The sequence below is a fragment of the Telopea speciosissima genome, chromosome 2, assembly GCF_018873765.1.
Source record: "Telopea speciosissima isolate NSW1024214 ecotype Mountain lineage chromosome 2, Tspe_v1, whole genome shotgun sequence".
In the NCBI taxonomy this organism is placed as follows: Eukaryota; Viridiplantae; Streptophyta; class Magnoliopsida; order Proteales; family Proteaceae; genus Telopea; species Telopea speciosissima.
Window position 1 is genome coordinate 56553104 of NC_057917.1, and position 16127 is coordinate 56569230.

Sequence of the window (16127 nt, forward strand, 5' to 3'; positions counted from 1 at the left end):
AACTCCTCCCCCTCCTGAATTAGAGGATTCGTCAACATATAGGGTCCATTGATTTAGGGCCTCATGAGCTTGTTCTTTAGTGGACGTTTCCTCTGGCATTGTAGATTTTACTACGAAATATGCCTTGAGCTTTAATCGCAGTTCGAGGAAAATAATGGATGTCAAACTCACTCAGCTTGATTGAATAGTTCACCAGATGATCTGAATCATCTAGGTTTTGTAATGTCTTCTACAAAGGCTAATTAGTGACAACTCGTATGGTATACGCTTGAAAATATGGTATGAGCTTTCATGTTGTACTTACTAAAGCATATACATATTTTTCTATAGTTTTATACCTTCTTTCCACATCCAACAATACCTTGCTGACGTAGTAAATTGATTGTTGGGTCTTCCCATCTTCTTTGGCTATTATTGTGCTAATAGCCACTAGGGATGCAGCCAGATAAAGTTGCAGTTCATCTCCAACCTCCAGCTTTGCTAGCTGAGTAGGGGAGGCTAGATAAGTCTCGAGTTCTTCAAATGCTTTTTGATTTTCCTTAAACCACTCAAAATTCTTAACGCCCTTCAACACTTTAAAGAATGGAAGGAACCTGTCTCCAAGCGTAGATATAAAACATCCCAGTGTTGCTACTCATCCTATGAGCTCCTTAACGTACTTTATAGTTCTCGGTGATGCTATATCGACGATAGATTTTATTTTTGATGGGTTGGATTGTATCCCGCTATTGAAAACTATGAAACTGAGGAACTTCCCCGAGATGACGCCGAAAGCACACTTGGTTGGTTTTAACTTCATTTAATATCTCTTGGGAACCTGGAAAGCTTCTCGCAGATTCTCTATATGTCCTTTCGCTCGCATGCTTTTGACGAGCATATCATCAACATATACCTCCATGTTTCTACTAATCTGCGCCCTGAATATTTTGTTGACCAACCTTTGATAGGTCCCTCCAGTATGCTTTAACCCAAACAACATGACTTCAATACTAGTTATCTCCAGTGAGGATGGTTGTTTTTGGGATGTCAGTTTCGTACATCTTGATCTAATTGTATCCTGAGTAAACATCCATAAAGCTCAACATGTTGTGACATGCGGTAGTATCGATGAACTAGTCTATCCAAGGTAAGGGATCATGATAAGTATCTTTCAAGCAAGCTTTATTGAAGTAGGTGAAGTCCACACACATTCTCTTCTTGCCTTTTGCCCTTTGGCCTTTGGGACCATGACCGCGTCTACCAGCCACTCGGGTCGGGGTACTTAATCTGCCATTAATATATACATTGCTCTGAATTATTTGTCAACTGCTTCTTTAATCTGTACTTCCGTTTTAGGGCTATAATTTCTCCTTTTTTTGCTGGACGTAGTTTCTTACTGGATAAATAGTTAATTTAATAATGTTGGATGACCTAACAGGCTATTCCTAGCATCTTAGTAGCCGACCACACAAATACATTGGAGTTTTCTTCCAGAAATTGAATCAAAGCTTCCCATTCTCCTCCTTCCAAATGAGCTTTGATTTGTACCGCACGACTAAGCTCCCCATACAATCCTATAGTTGTAAGGTCTTTAGTTGGTTCCCTCCCTCCGTGGATCAAGACTCATCACAGAGGTTTTCAATATGGATAGGAAGAGCTTCTCCTAAACTCCTGGTACCTGGGCTGAAGTGGTGTAAAATTCTCGAGCTGCCTTCTAGTCACCTCTGCATTCATCGACCCCATTTTTTATGTGGAACTTCATCTTTAAATATGGTTTCAACACCACGGCCTTCATCCCATCGAGCCTTGTTCTACTGAGTATGGCATTGTATGCACTGGCTACCTTAATGACTGTGAATGTAGTCATCACTGTGGAATGGTTAGGCTTTGCTCTCACAGTGATGGGCATGTCGATGGATCCTTCTACATACACTGGGTCTCTCGAGAACCTGTATAGAGGTGAGTTGACCAGAAAGGCTTAAACTCGGTGATCCTCTATTCCTCTGTTTTTAGCCCATTCTTGCCTTCGAGGTTCTGTTGGGACTCACTCTTCTCTTCGTACGTATTGTCTAAGTTGACCTTAATGGATCAGCCTTTCTATCTCCCTCTTGAGATGTCTGCATTGGTCAGTATCATGGCCGTGCTCGAAATGGAATCTATAGTACTTACTTGGGTCTCGGTTTTCTGGATTAAATCTCATCTTGTTAGGCCATCTCAAGGTGTCATAATCCTTAATCTAATATAGAATCTTTGACCTCTGATGAGTAAGAGGTGTGCCAGGCTTGTCGGGGCTCCTAGGATGGTCTGCGCGTGGCTCATATTTTTGTCTTTTTCCTTGTTCGGTACAAGCTCCATTGTTATCCTGGTCTTCCCTCTTCTTATCTATCTTTCCTTGATCATTATCCTTAGGAGCTTCCAGGACCTCGGCCATGATTCTGTATTTATTGCACCTTGCTAGGAGCTCATCCATATTCTCAAGGGGCTTCTTCACCAGTGATTTAAGCAGGTCATGATTTGTGGTTCCATTCTACAGTGTGGTGAAGGCCATATTTTGGTCGAGGTCATCTACCTCCAAGGATTCACAAGTGAACCAACTAAATAATCTCGAAGGGATTCCCCATATCACTATTTCACTATCATGAGTGCGACCAAATTCTTCTTAATCCTGATGCTTCTCTGAAAGTTGATGAAGAATTGATTGTTGAGCTCAACAAAGTCTTTGATGGACTTTGGGGGAGTCATGAGAACCACTTTCTAGAGGGTCCCTTCAGGGTACTTGGGAAGGCCCTGCAAACAATGAGGTCTGGTGCTCCGATTATGATTATGATCATGATTAACTAGGGGTGTCAAAAAAGCCCGGCCGGCCCTAACCCGCCCTGAGTCTGGCCTGGACCCAACCCTGATTTTTTAGCCCGAAGGGCGGCTTTGGGTTTAGAAATAGCCTGGCCCTGGTAGGGTCAGGTCGGGCTCGGGTTTAGGCCCCGGCCCAATCCTAAGGGCACATATGGCAATTAGGGCTTGTAAAGCCAAACCCTAAAGGCTAAAGCTTTCATTTTCATTTTTCAACTCAGAAGTGATTAAGGGCACCGCCGCCGCTATTGGAGACTGAACTGCTGAAGCATAGAAGCTTTGAAGGCTAAAGCTTCGACCACTCCAGAATCTTGTCACTTTGCAACCTTCAAGCTCTCTCTCTCTCTACAACCTTCAATCTTGCCACATCTCTCTCTCTCTCTTTCTCTCTCTGACCTTCAAGCTTTCTTTATGTTAAGATTTCAATTTCTTCCCTTCGATTAGTTCTTTTCTACAATTCATCTTCTAGTACGTTCCGTTGTAGTTGCTGGAAGTAAAATCTGTTCTAATCGAAACTATCTGGTATCATAAAGTTTCTGGAGAAATTGCTTAAGTTAAAGATTTCAGCCAAACAAGTTTCTTGCACTATCAGTACACTTTTAATGAAGCCAGTAACTTTATTTCAATTTTCAACTGCGTGGAAGCCTAGTGTGGAGTGTGTAGATCAATCGGAAGCTGAACTAGCATTACCCAATCTATAAATCCAAACCAAGACTAGCAAAATGGAATTTTGGTCCAATAAGGGTTGGTAGGTACTTTATTTTAATTGGAGTTATTTATGTAATTTGAGTTTCAGTTTAGTTTTATTTAGTTTGATAATGTAGGAGAAAGTTCCAAGAGCCCAAGCTAGTTATGATTAGGATTGTATAATCTATTTATACGCAATTGTATTCATCGATTAGTTAAATTGGAATGAATAGAACTTTATTATGGTTGTTGTTTCCTTGCGTTGGAAGACCACAGTCTGGTTGAGTGATCACTCCTTATTTCATTTTTGTTTCATGCCCAAATCACAAGTGTGAACTTTTCTTTTTTCTTTAAGTTCTCTTCCGTTCTTCTTCTTTCCTCTTCTTTTTTGCTTGTTTCTTCTTTCTTCTTATCCAGTGGTCGTACCTTGTTTCCTTCCATGACTCTCTTATCAATAGTTTGTTTAATCTCAAACTTTGCATTCTATTTTTTGGTGACATTCTCTTTGGAGAACTGTTAATATTTCTTAGTTAATTCAAGATCATTGCACCCTCCATGAGTTCATTAGAATATTTATTTTTGGTCTTGGAAATAACAGCAGGTCTGGTCTTGGAAGAGACAATGATTATTTTTATATTACATGGGGTAGGCTTGTTAGTTCCAAGCCCACCCAGACAAGTGTATATAAACAAAGAAAAATCATTACAAGGAGAAGGGTAGAATGAATGCAAGAGAGAGAAAATTAGGGTCAGGGTCAGGGTCAATCAGGGCCAACCTGGCCCTGCCCGACCTAATCAGGGTCAATCAGGGCCGGGTCGGGCTAGGGAAAACCCTGGCAGGGTCGGGTTGGGTGAGGGTATCTTAGGCCCTGACAGGGTTGGGTTGGGCTTGGGTTTAGGTCAAGGCCCCTAGGGTTGGGTTAGGGTTTAGGGCAAGCTCAGCCCAACCCTACCCATTGATACCCCTACTTGAAGTAATAGTTCAAGTAGTTGATTGGATCTGTCTTCTCGTCATACAACTCAAAAGTTAGGGGTTTTTTTTTGGCTAAAGGATCATATATTAAAAATACCACCAAGAAAAGAGGAATACAAAAAGAAACAACGGGCCAAGGACCCCTCAAAAGCAAACACCTAATGTTACACCCGCACCCAAAATATATCCTAATACCCCGGGTCAAATTAGACTTTTACCAATGGATAATGCCACGATGGCAATGGTCGACACTTGTGATCTTGAACCCAAGATTCTATTCTAAGTATCCCCTCAAAGCCCTGAAAGTACTGGTCAAAGCCCCATAACTTTCCTTGAGGTTTGGGCCCTGACAGCAGCAACGAAGTCACGAACGGACTCACTAGACTAGTTCTGTTCGTGGATCCGTTCGTACTGTTTCTTGCCATTTTGATGTATTTTCCTATAGAACCCACGTCCCTGTGTCCTGGACACCATAACTAGTCCTTTGGACAAGATGGACCCCCACCCTTACCTTCAATTGGCTAGTTGGGCCATGAAAGTGGGACCACAAGACTTAGTTTAAATAAATAATAGATTCTTCTACTTAGCTTGACCCAAACAAGCCCTAGAATTAATGTGTCCTTTATAAGACCTAGGACAGACCCAAACATGTCCTAACTAAATAGACTAATTAGGTGGTGACCTTGGCCAGACAGGCCCTAAGGTTCATTTAAACCCAAAAGACTATCCTTAGTCTTAGGAACACTTAGGCAAACAAGCCCTAAGGCTTCTTTTAGTCCTTAAAAGATAAGGCTTAGCCCCATATTCTCCCATCTCTCCACCTCTAAGCCAAACCGTGGAGGAGAAGAGGTAAGGAAGAAGAAGAAGAAGAAGAAGTAGGAAGAGGAATGGGAGAGGAAAGGAAGAAGATGGAAGCCATGCCAAAGGGGTTTGGATGCCCTGCCATCCCTCTTCTTGTTGTCCGATCAAGGCTTGAAGAAAAGAAGAAAAAGGGAAGAAGGAGGAAGAAGATGGTGGATCTTCAAGGCTGGCTGGTCTGGGATTGGAGCTCCACTCACCAAGGTATGTTCTATCTCTTGGTACCTCCCTCTTCTCCATTTACATTCTTGATTTGAAGTAGATTCCTTGAGTTTGAGCTAACCTAGAGTTCCATTTGGGACTCAAGGTGAGGCTTAGCCTTTAAATGGGGCTCTAATAGTGAAGACCAATCCCTAATGTAGGCTCCTACCACCCATTTTGCAGCCATTATTGCTAATTCCCTAGTTTTTTAAACCACCAAACCCTACCCTTGGACTAAATGGAGCTAAACCCTTAGGTGATCTTTGATCCATGAGGTAAGCCTAGGTTCTAGTGACCCTAGGGAGACCTAGGACACCCCTCCATGACCCTGAGTGCCATGTGAACTCCAGGTTCCAAGCTGGAAGGAAAAACCCTAAGAAATCTCAGAAAGAACTTCGACGGACTCACGAATGGAGTCACCGTCATGGTTCCGTCCGTAAGTCCATCTAGTGTTTTTTTTGGTAGTTAGTTCGAACGGATGCAAGAACGAATCCAGGTGGCGTCTGTGGATCCGTCCCTCGTGTTTTGACCCTTTGGCTTGAACGCAGTCAGGGACGGACTCATGCTTCCGTCCGAGAGTCCGTCCATGCTATCTTGGCTGAAACTTAATTTTAACTTTGGGGGCATAACATAGGACCCCTCTATGCATCTTTTGACGTTTGCTCTTGCATTCTTAGGCTACCCAACTCGATGGATAGAAGGTGCACCAGTGAAATCCATGTTAACCACGTTGGGCGACACCCGAGTTCGGTGAGTGGGTTTTGGGTGACTTGTTTGGGCTTGGATATATATATTAAACAATCATTATGATGCTATTATACGAATTATAAGCATCTTGTGCATTGTATTATTTATCTCTGAACTACTATGAATATGGTGTGATAATGTTCTCACTATTATATCGGGATACGATGTCAGGTGTACCAGTACCGGTACCCAAAAATTAATCATGAAACTTCTTAACTATCATCCTGATCTGTAAACGCCATTCCGTGTTCGTACCCGGGTACTAGATGGAATGGGATGTTGATGCACCCGAAATACCTCTTGGGACGATAGGACTTGCATGTAGTATATTTGTGGTTAGGATTCTTGCTCCCTTATGCTACGACCCTTACCAATAGGGATTTATGTGCTTCATAGTCTGAGCACCTATTGCCTATGGGGGAGAGAGGCCAGGTCAGGAGTAGTGATGGTTATCGGGGTCTGCCACTAGGTGGTCTGATGGGTTCTACCAGTATAGGCTCCCTAGTGATAACTAAGGTTTCATTGTGGTGATAAGTTAAGTGACCCATAGTGTCTCTCGAGTTATCACAGTAGCATACACTTGACTTAGAATTTATGTGCTAAGTGGAAAATGAATCTAACACTAACATGCATCATGAACAGTTTGAAATTGTGTGTTTGTGTGTATGTGCATTCCCCTTTGCTCTCTCACTAATTTGTGGAGCTAACCCCATTACGCAATCCCTTTTAGTTGATATGCAGGTAATCTCTTGATGAGCACCTATGGATGTGAATCAAGCAGAGCCGATGGATGGGATTTGGATGTCGATGTACACTCAAGAATGGTGCCCTAGTGACGTGATTTAAATATTTATTTCTGTATTCATCTTCATTTATGTATGAACTTCATGTGTAAATATATAGAGATAAATGGATGGATACAGGATATTGTAACTATATTATGTGTTATCACTAGAGAATCGATGCTCTATATTTATATGATTTAAATAAATTTTGCTTCCGCTTACTCTGAAATTGGATGATTTATTTCATTAGATACGTCCTCCGATGTTATCGTGAATTGATAACTGGATGGACTGTGGCTCGGGACACTGTATCTGTGATCCTGGTAGTATTGGGATGACATCTGTCGTCCCAGTCACCCCCTTTATTGTAAAATATCATTTATCAAGATGGGGGCGTGACACCTAATCTTCTTCCACCTTCGGTAGGCATTAGCGGAAGAGGAAAAGGCTACAAAGACATAAAAAAATCACGAATACACAGGCCAAAATCTGGATCTATCCTGGGCATCCACCACCAAGTCGTCCTGAATCAAGGCCGGGAACGAAACCATGACTGAAGAACATTGTTGAAGCGCCACTGATTTAGCCAAAAAATCAGCAATTGGATTGGCTTCCCAAAAATAATGAGAAATCTTCTAAGCAATCGAACCCAAATACGATACCAGACCATACCAACGTTGGCAAATAAACCAGAGAACCACCTCCCTCGAAGCAAGCATGAAAATAGCCATTGAGTCACACTCAATACAGAGATTTGAAAAACCTTGGGATTTAGCAAACTCTAATCCCAGAATAAGAGCATGGAACTCAGCCTCAAAATTAGTCACTACTCCCAGGAAAATTCTAAGAGAAAAAATAACCTGAGCATCAGAATTGCGGAAGACACCTCCAGTTCCTGAGTTTCCTGGATTACCCAGGAACATCCATCAATGTTTAACTTCACACATCCTGGAGAGGGACGAAACCAAAAAACCTCCAAGCACCGAGCCGGGCCACGGGGACTCAAAGGGTCGTTAAGTCTCCTACCCAGGAGGAAATCCTGCAAAGCTACCAATCAAAAAGGCATGGAAGAGAAAATAAAGGGAAGTTCCCTGATAACCTGATCCCAAACTTGAGACTGATTGCATCAACGCCCCTCAAATCTTCTCGAATTTCTCTCATGCCAATAAGGGAAATAAGGGAAAGACCACACATCCACACTTCCTTAAGAGAGACCACTCTCACCTTGTTTTTCCACCAGATACTCATATTCGAAAGGGATTCGTGAGGCTGCCAATCAACCCCAAATAAATTCGAGAATGACAACCAGAGAAATTGGGAAAATGGGCAATCACAAAAAATATGATGGAACCACTCCTCAACCCTATAACACAACCCACATTGGGAAGTAACAGGAATACCACGCTTTTTCACCTGATCATCCGTAGGCAGCTTGCCATGAAGTAATCTCCAACAAAAAACCGAATGCTTTGGCTTCATATGCTTATTCCAGACTAATTGAGTCCACGACGGCTTTGGATTCCTCACCCGAATCACTTCCCAAGCTGACTTCGTTGAGAAGACTCCATCAGGGCAAAGCGACCAAAAGCACCTATCTTCCAAAATTGAGGGGGGAATAGAGATCTGCCGCACCAAATCAAAGGCATTCTTCAAAAAAACCGATTCCACTTGAGGAAGGCACCAGCGACCCTCATAAATAAAATCAACCACTTTGGAAACAAAGTCCTTAAACAAACTAGGCACCGAATGAGTTAGCTCAATGAGAGACGAAGGGCCTAACCATTTATCAAATCAGAACAAAATGCGGGAACCATTCCCAACCATCCACCTCTCAAAAGAAGACAGCAGCCCCCAGAGGCTCCTGATTCCAAGCCAAATAGAAGAAGATTTGTAAGAAATTTTTAGAAAACCATCAGTATTGATAAATCTGGCTCTCAAAAAATGACTCAAGCATGATTGACCATGTTTGATACGACAAACAAGCTTACAAGTCATCATATAAGGCATTGTTGAAAAAATCTGCTCTAACATTAGACATCATCTCATGGGTCCCTATTTGTCCATAAATAGAAAGGGCCGGCGGCCATAACACCCATAAACTAACATTGAGGAAGCATCTTTTTGTTTATTTTCTTCTTCTGCTGTCATTTGCGTGGTCCTTATAGAGAGAGAGAGATCTTTTATTAGAAACAAGAATGATTCCTCGATCTCTATCAGATTCTGTGTGTGTGTTTGTTTCTGTGCAAGTATAATTATGCTGCGTTTTCGATCTCTTACTTCCAACGTTCTCATTTGACGTAAAAATCAACCTTTTTTTTTTCTACCAAAAAAAAGAAACCATTTTTTTTATTTTTATCGCCGGGAAATAAGACCTTTGTCGGCAATGAAAAAACCCTTACACCGTTGGAATCCGGATCAACTACCCACATGGGGATGGGTGGAGACAGATCTGACTCCTCCATAGGGTGTAGGTGCCACACCCTAGAGGTGGGTCCTACACCCCATGGAGGGTTCAAATCTGTCCCACCCGTCCCCATGTGGATAGCAGATCTGAACTCTGTTGGAATCCGAATCAACTACCCACATGGGGATGGGTGGGGACAGATCTGACCCCTCCATAGGGTGTTGGTCCTTTGCTCGGGATTTGAAATGATAATATTAAAATTCCATTTATACCCCTTATCTTTATTAGGCTAACCATATAAGAGTATAAGACAGGTCGGGTACAAGACAGGCTGGTAATATCCATACTCTCCCAGTCCCATCTATATATAAATATGTAATTTTAAGGTAACACTTAACCCTTCAAAGTATTATTGAAGTAATTAAGGTAACCCTTCGATGGATCGGTCGTCGTTTGCAGTAAGAAAAGGAAGTTGGACTGAAGAAGAAGACATTCTTCTACGCCAATGCATTACTAAGTATGGAGAAGGAAATTGGCGCCATGTTCCTCTTAGAGCAGGTATTATCGTTTACTGGATCTTCTGGTCTCTTTTAGGTTCTGTTTTTTTACTTTCTAGAGTGAGAGAGAGAGAGAGACAGATGTTTGGAAGCTTAAGAAGAAAGTTGGAATTCAGATCCTCTACGGCACGCTGCCCGTAGCGGCCTGATCGGTGCAGACTGTGCCCCGCGTGCAATGATCGCCTTACCCTTGCCCAAACGTCTTGTCCGAACGACGGTCATTTTGCACACAGCCCAGTCTATACCACATAGGCCGCTACGAGCAGCGCACCATAGAAGGTCTGGATCCAGAAAAATGAACTAAAGAGAGTCTTTGTTCAATTCTCAGGGCTGAGAAGATGCCGAAAGAGCTGCAGATTGAGATGGGTAAACTATCTCAACCCAAATATAAAGAGAGGAGAGTTCGCACAAGATGAAGTTGAACTTCTTATCAGGCTTCACAAGCTCTTAGGCAACAGGCAAGTGAAACCACCTCTTAATTAGTCTATAAAAATAGGATCATTCCCCTTTGGAGTAATTAAGCCCACTGTCATTTCAAATTTATATTTTAAACCTTATTTTTTTATTTAATAATATGTATTTTGTGATTTGTTCCAGTTCAAATGAGGTTATAATTATGTCTATGTTGCTTTGAATTGACTTAGGCAGCAGTGACATCCCAAATTTTATTTTATTTTATTTCCCTTTTTGTATTCATTTGGACCTGAGAGATCTCTTAATTTGTCAAATTTACTAACATCGCAGAATTTTTTTACATATTTCTTCTCTTTTATATGATGTTTATTTCTGAATTTCTTTCAGACCTACTACTTTAATATTGCCATCTTTAAGGTTTCATCACAAATCCGGATCCTCTACTTCCGCCTGCCTACCTGATACTGCCGTGCGCCCTACACACAACAAGGCGGTAAAGACCGCCTTACCCTCGCTCGGGCAGGGGTAAGGTGGTCTTTTCACCACCCTACTATGTCTAGGGCACACACGGTAGTACTGGGCAGGCGGAAGTAGAGGATCTCGACTCGTTTCATCACTTTTAGTTATGAATTTACGTCATTTCAGTATTTATAATCTTCCAGTGTTTAGGGTGTTTAGGTTATATTTACTGTTCTCAAACATTTCATAATTTTTGTCCATTTGTAGATATTTTCTAAATTTATTTTGTATACTTGTTTTTTTTAGAGTAAATGCCAAATTTTACAATCTCCTTCCCTCTTTGCGTCTCGACTAACATTCCTTATGTAGCACTGGTGGAATTAGGCAACATTCTCACCCCTCATTATTTAATCTAAGTAGATTAGAATTATACCATATAAACTTTCCTTTTGTAGTGCAATTGTAATGCACTTTGAGCATATTGACAACAGCTCTTTCTCAAGGTGATGTTGTCAATGAAGTACACGGCTCTTCTCAAGATGATTAATCGATTTGAGCACTTTGTAGCTTGCTGTGGATTGTATTCTTCAATGATTGTTCCATGACATCAAGTAACTCCATCCTTTTATAGGCAAAACGATCTAGTTGTTAAATTAGTCGTTAGAGTCAAACTTAATTAATTAGCTTCTACTTTAAACATATGAATTTAACTTTCATTTTCAAGGGAATCTAGATGTTGGGAACCACGCTAAACATCATATCAGTTAAAAGTATATTAAATCGTTTTAGTCTCCAAGATTCTTCTAATGATTTCCAAGAAAATCTAGTTGTTGGAGCTCCTCAACATCAGTGAAGATGTTTAAGAGTTCCACACAAATGGTAATAGTCCAAGTATTCATTAATAGATAGTCAATGTCTTTTCAACTACTTGACCATGGAGCATTTAAACACTCTCGCACTGAAGACCATGCGACAATCATGAAAGACCATGGTTACAGGGACTTGAGATAGTCACTCTTGGACATGCATGGAAGATGGCCACAAAAAACCACAGCATCATCCGTCTGAGATGACTTAATCTCTTAAACTCTTAAACATTCATGGAATATCAAACGGAAGACCACAATGGTCGTCCACAAACAATTAATTAATACAAGCTCAATTGTTTATGAGTTTAGACTTAGACATTTTAGATATGTCAATCAAGCTCAGTCATTCCTCCCTGTTCACGGAAGACCGTTTGACAGCAAACTTAGACTCTATTCTGAGTCAAACCACCTAGCTTCCTAGTTTTTTCTATTTAAATATATTTTTTATGTCATTTCTAGGCTTTTCGCATCTTGTTGATCATTAGAATTACATAGATATTCCAATTTAAATCAAAATCCTAATGCTTTACTTAATGGAACCTTCCATTTGATGTAGCATTCATCTCCTTGATTCTTCAAGCTCATGGAAGACTGTCTTGAATAGTTATTCTTCCAGTCAACATCTCTTGTTCTTTCTTCATGTACCTCTTCAGCAGCTTGTATAACATCTATCTCTTAGCACATTTAGCAAACACATTAGATAACATCTTTTTTACCAGAAAAACAACTATTTTTATCATCCGAGAATCCTAAACCATCCTAGAATGCATTCCAAGAAGGCATATGAAATGCAACCGAAGAATCTGAAGACTCAAGTGAACAGTAAACCGTATTCTCAATATTGAAGATGCAAATATCCATAGAAGTTTGTTAGTAGGATTAAACTCATTCAAATAAGTCAAACCTACTAATGAATCCGGAAGCTCCATTCATGTCCTTATTCTTTTTCTCCCTCTTTCTATTTGATCATTAAATTATATGCTGATTCAGGCTGGCACGTTGATCGTAGTACGGGTGTTAATCAGTTTGTTTTCGATTTAGAAAGTTTAGTTTGGTTCATGACCATAGTAAGGGTATTAATTAGTTTGGTTCCGATTTAGAAAGTTTGGCTTGGTTCATGTTGTAATTGAAAGAAATCAAAATCTAACGGATTATCAATCAATTTCAAGTTCCCAAACTAAAAACTGACCAGTAATTGGTTTCAGTTTGTTTTTATTTTTTTAAAACAAAACTATTAAAATGATTAGATTATATTTATAAAAAAAAAAGAGAAAAAAAAAAATTATTGAATTAACGTCTAGACATACCTAAACGAATACAAAAAACTTGAAAAAGAGGAATTCCCCACCTTCAGCATTGCCATCAATAGAATAACCTTTATACAAACAATATCCCACATTTGTGTGGCAACCTTGGGATTGGTATGACAGAGACTGTGAATTAAAGAGTTGTACGTGCACCCTAATAATAACGTGTACGACCTTTTCCAATATTTGTCATTCCACAGTTTGATCACATGGTTGGCCCAACCATTATATCTGGGGTGAATGAAATTGTTATTTTTAGAAGCAGGACGTACATGGTACGTTCTCTGCGAAGTTTCTTCCACCCTGACCTGCTGCACAAAAAGAGGTACGAAATCCAACTTGGCCCCAGAGTCTCATCCGATGGACAATATATATAGGCAAAGAGTAATTTCTTCACCCAAACTTGGTTTTAGTAGTCTCTCTCTCTCTAGAGTCTTCCTTCTCCTGATTAGTTTTGATGTTTTTTAGTAACTTCGTATATGTAGATGGTCTTTAATCGCTGGTAGACTTCCGGGAAGAAGGGCCAACGATATCAAGAATTACTGGTACTCTCACTCTCGCTTCAACAGAAAGACAACTGGTATTACTGTTTCGGAAGAACAACGAGAAGAGGTGGTGGTGGTGGAAGCAGCCAAAAGTCCTGAAACCAAGAAAAACCAAGTCATAAAGCCTCGGCCATGGACCTTCCCCAAGAATTCCCCCTGGCTGTTGAGAACTTCTTCTTCTTCTTCTACCTCTCCTGATTCATCTGCTACTAATAATAATAATGCAGCTGCTGGTACTATCTGCATAGATTCAAGAGAAATGCTGGGCGGCGGCATGAAATGTCCCATTCTACCTAGTACTCAAGGGTCTACTTAGGGTAGAACAGGAAAGAAACTCTTCTTCTTCTGATGATCATAATAAATTGGAGAAAGGCCAGTCCTCAGGCTATAATATTATTAGTGGATTTGCAGAAGATATAATTAGAGATCTCTGGGTTGAAGATGATATGCAGTCAATGACACAGGTTGGGAACGCCGACACTTCTTTGGAAGAAAGCGGCATTGATTGGACTTGGGATGATGACTTCTGTTTGGATTTCAACCTTTGGGATATGATATGGCAGTAGAGTACGTGGTAGCTGAAGGGGGAATTCTGCATAGAATGGGAATGTGAATGTGAATTATCTTTTTATTTTTTTTTTGGGTCAATGATAATATATGTAATGAAGTCCAGAAATTTCCCCCCTCCCCCCTCCCCCCTCCCCAAAAAAAATATATATGGTAAAGAATAAGAAAATAAAATAAATAAACTTAAGGATAAACCTCCGCAACAAAATCATCTCCACAGAAAGTGTTTTGTTTCTATTCTTTCTTTGTTTTTGTTTGGTAAGGGGCAAATCTTTTTTTTTTCTTTTTTTCTTTTAAGGGGGTTCTGCTACAATTTCAGATCTTCTGTGGTGTACTGCCCGTAGTGGCCTGAGCGGCGTAGACACAATAGGCAATGACCGCCTTACCCTTATTCGAGCGCCTTGCCCGAGCAAGGTAAGACGTTCATTGTGCTACGCCTTGTGTTTGCACCGCTCAAGCCGCTACGGGCACTGTGCCACAGAAGATCTGAATCCGTTCTGCTATTGTGAACCCACTAATCTCTCACAGATGTTCAGAGACTAAGAAATATATTTAAAAAAATAAATTTTATCTTTTTTTGTCTGACCCTAGTCCTAATTCCTCAACTTCATGTTTCTCTAGTGGATTAATTAAAGATAATAGTCAAAAACCAAGCAAAAATGGAGATAGGTGAATAAAATCAAGGCAAGGTCAATGTCTTATTTAGAATTAGCTGTTGGATCCTGTTAAAAACTCAAAAGCAGAGTTACTTCCAAGCATTATTTGCAAGTACCCTATCTTCTTGCATATGAAAAAAAGATAAGAACTGATTGTATTATTCCATTGTAAAGTCAACTACGGATTTTACAATACAACTATACAAGGCAGCTCGTTTTTTTTGTAAGTCTTTACGTAACTTAGAGAGCATAAAGCTTCAAAGTCTCCGGGCCAGATGGGTTTAGCATGGGTTTTTTAGTAGCTGCCTAAGATATTATCAAGGAGGAGCTTGTTAATTTAGTTTATAGTTTCTTTTCCAATCCGAATCAGTTTTCTTCAGTGAATTAAACCTTTTTAAGGGTCATTCTGAAGATGGAGGGCACATGCACGTACTCTTTATGACTTTAGGTCTATAGCCTTATCTAATCTTCTAGAAGCTTATAGCCAAGGTTCTCGCTAACAGATTGAAAAGAGTGGTGGATGACCTAGTCAGTCTAAATCAGTTAGCATTTATCGAAGGAAGATCTATTACTGACAACATTCTTCTATGCACTGAGATTGTGAGGGGATTTGACCGGAAATCTCATTCTCCTACAACAGTTCTAAAGCTTAATTGATATCCACAAAGCTTATGACTCGATCAGATGGGAGCTTATTAGGGAATGTCTGCAACTCAGTGGCTTCTATTTAAATCCATCCGTTACATTTCCATTTCTATCATTCCATTCGATTTTAATACACATCATTTCATTGCAATTTATAATAATAAAACATCATTTAAATTGTATGCATCGGCATCATTAAATAAAATAGTAATTTTGTAAAACATGGGTAAATCGATGTTCCACTCACCGATGCAATTTGTGTCTAAAAGGAGCTATAAGAACCTCTTTCTAATAGTGTTCTTGAATTTCCGTCCACATCACCTACATAGGCGGATCCTTTTAATTTAGGGTTTTATTCCAGTTTTGTAAACTCTAGTTATATTCTATGGTCCTTCAATTAGGTTACTTAGGTCCGAGGTCCATCTTTTATAATTATCTTAATATTTGAGTCTTTGTATTTGTCATACTCATTAAAATTATATTTTAAGTCCAAGGGTTATGCCAGGATGCTTTTAATATTTATAGGGTATAATTCTTTACTTTCGGCCTTTATTTAAATTCTTGATTTATGGTTTATAGGATGGCAATTTGCTATCTCCAATAAATAACTATTTTAATTAACAGT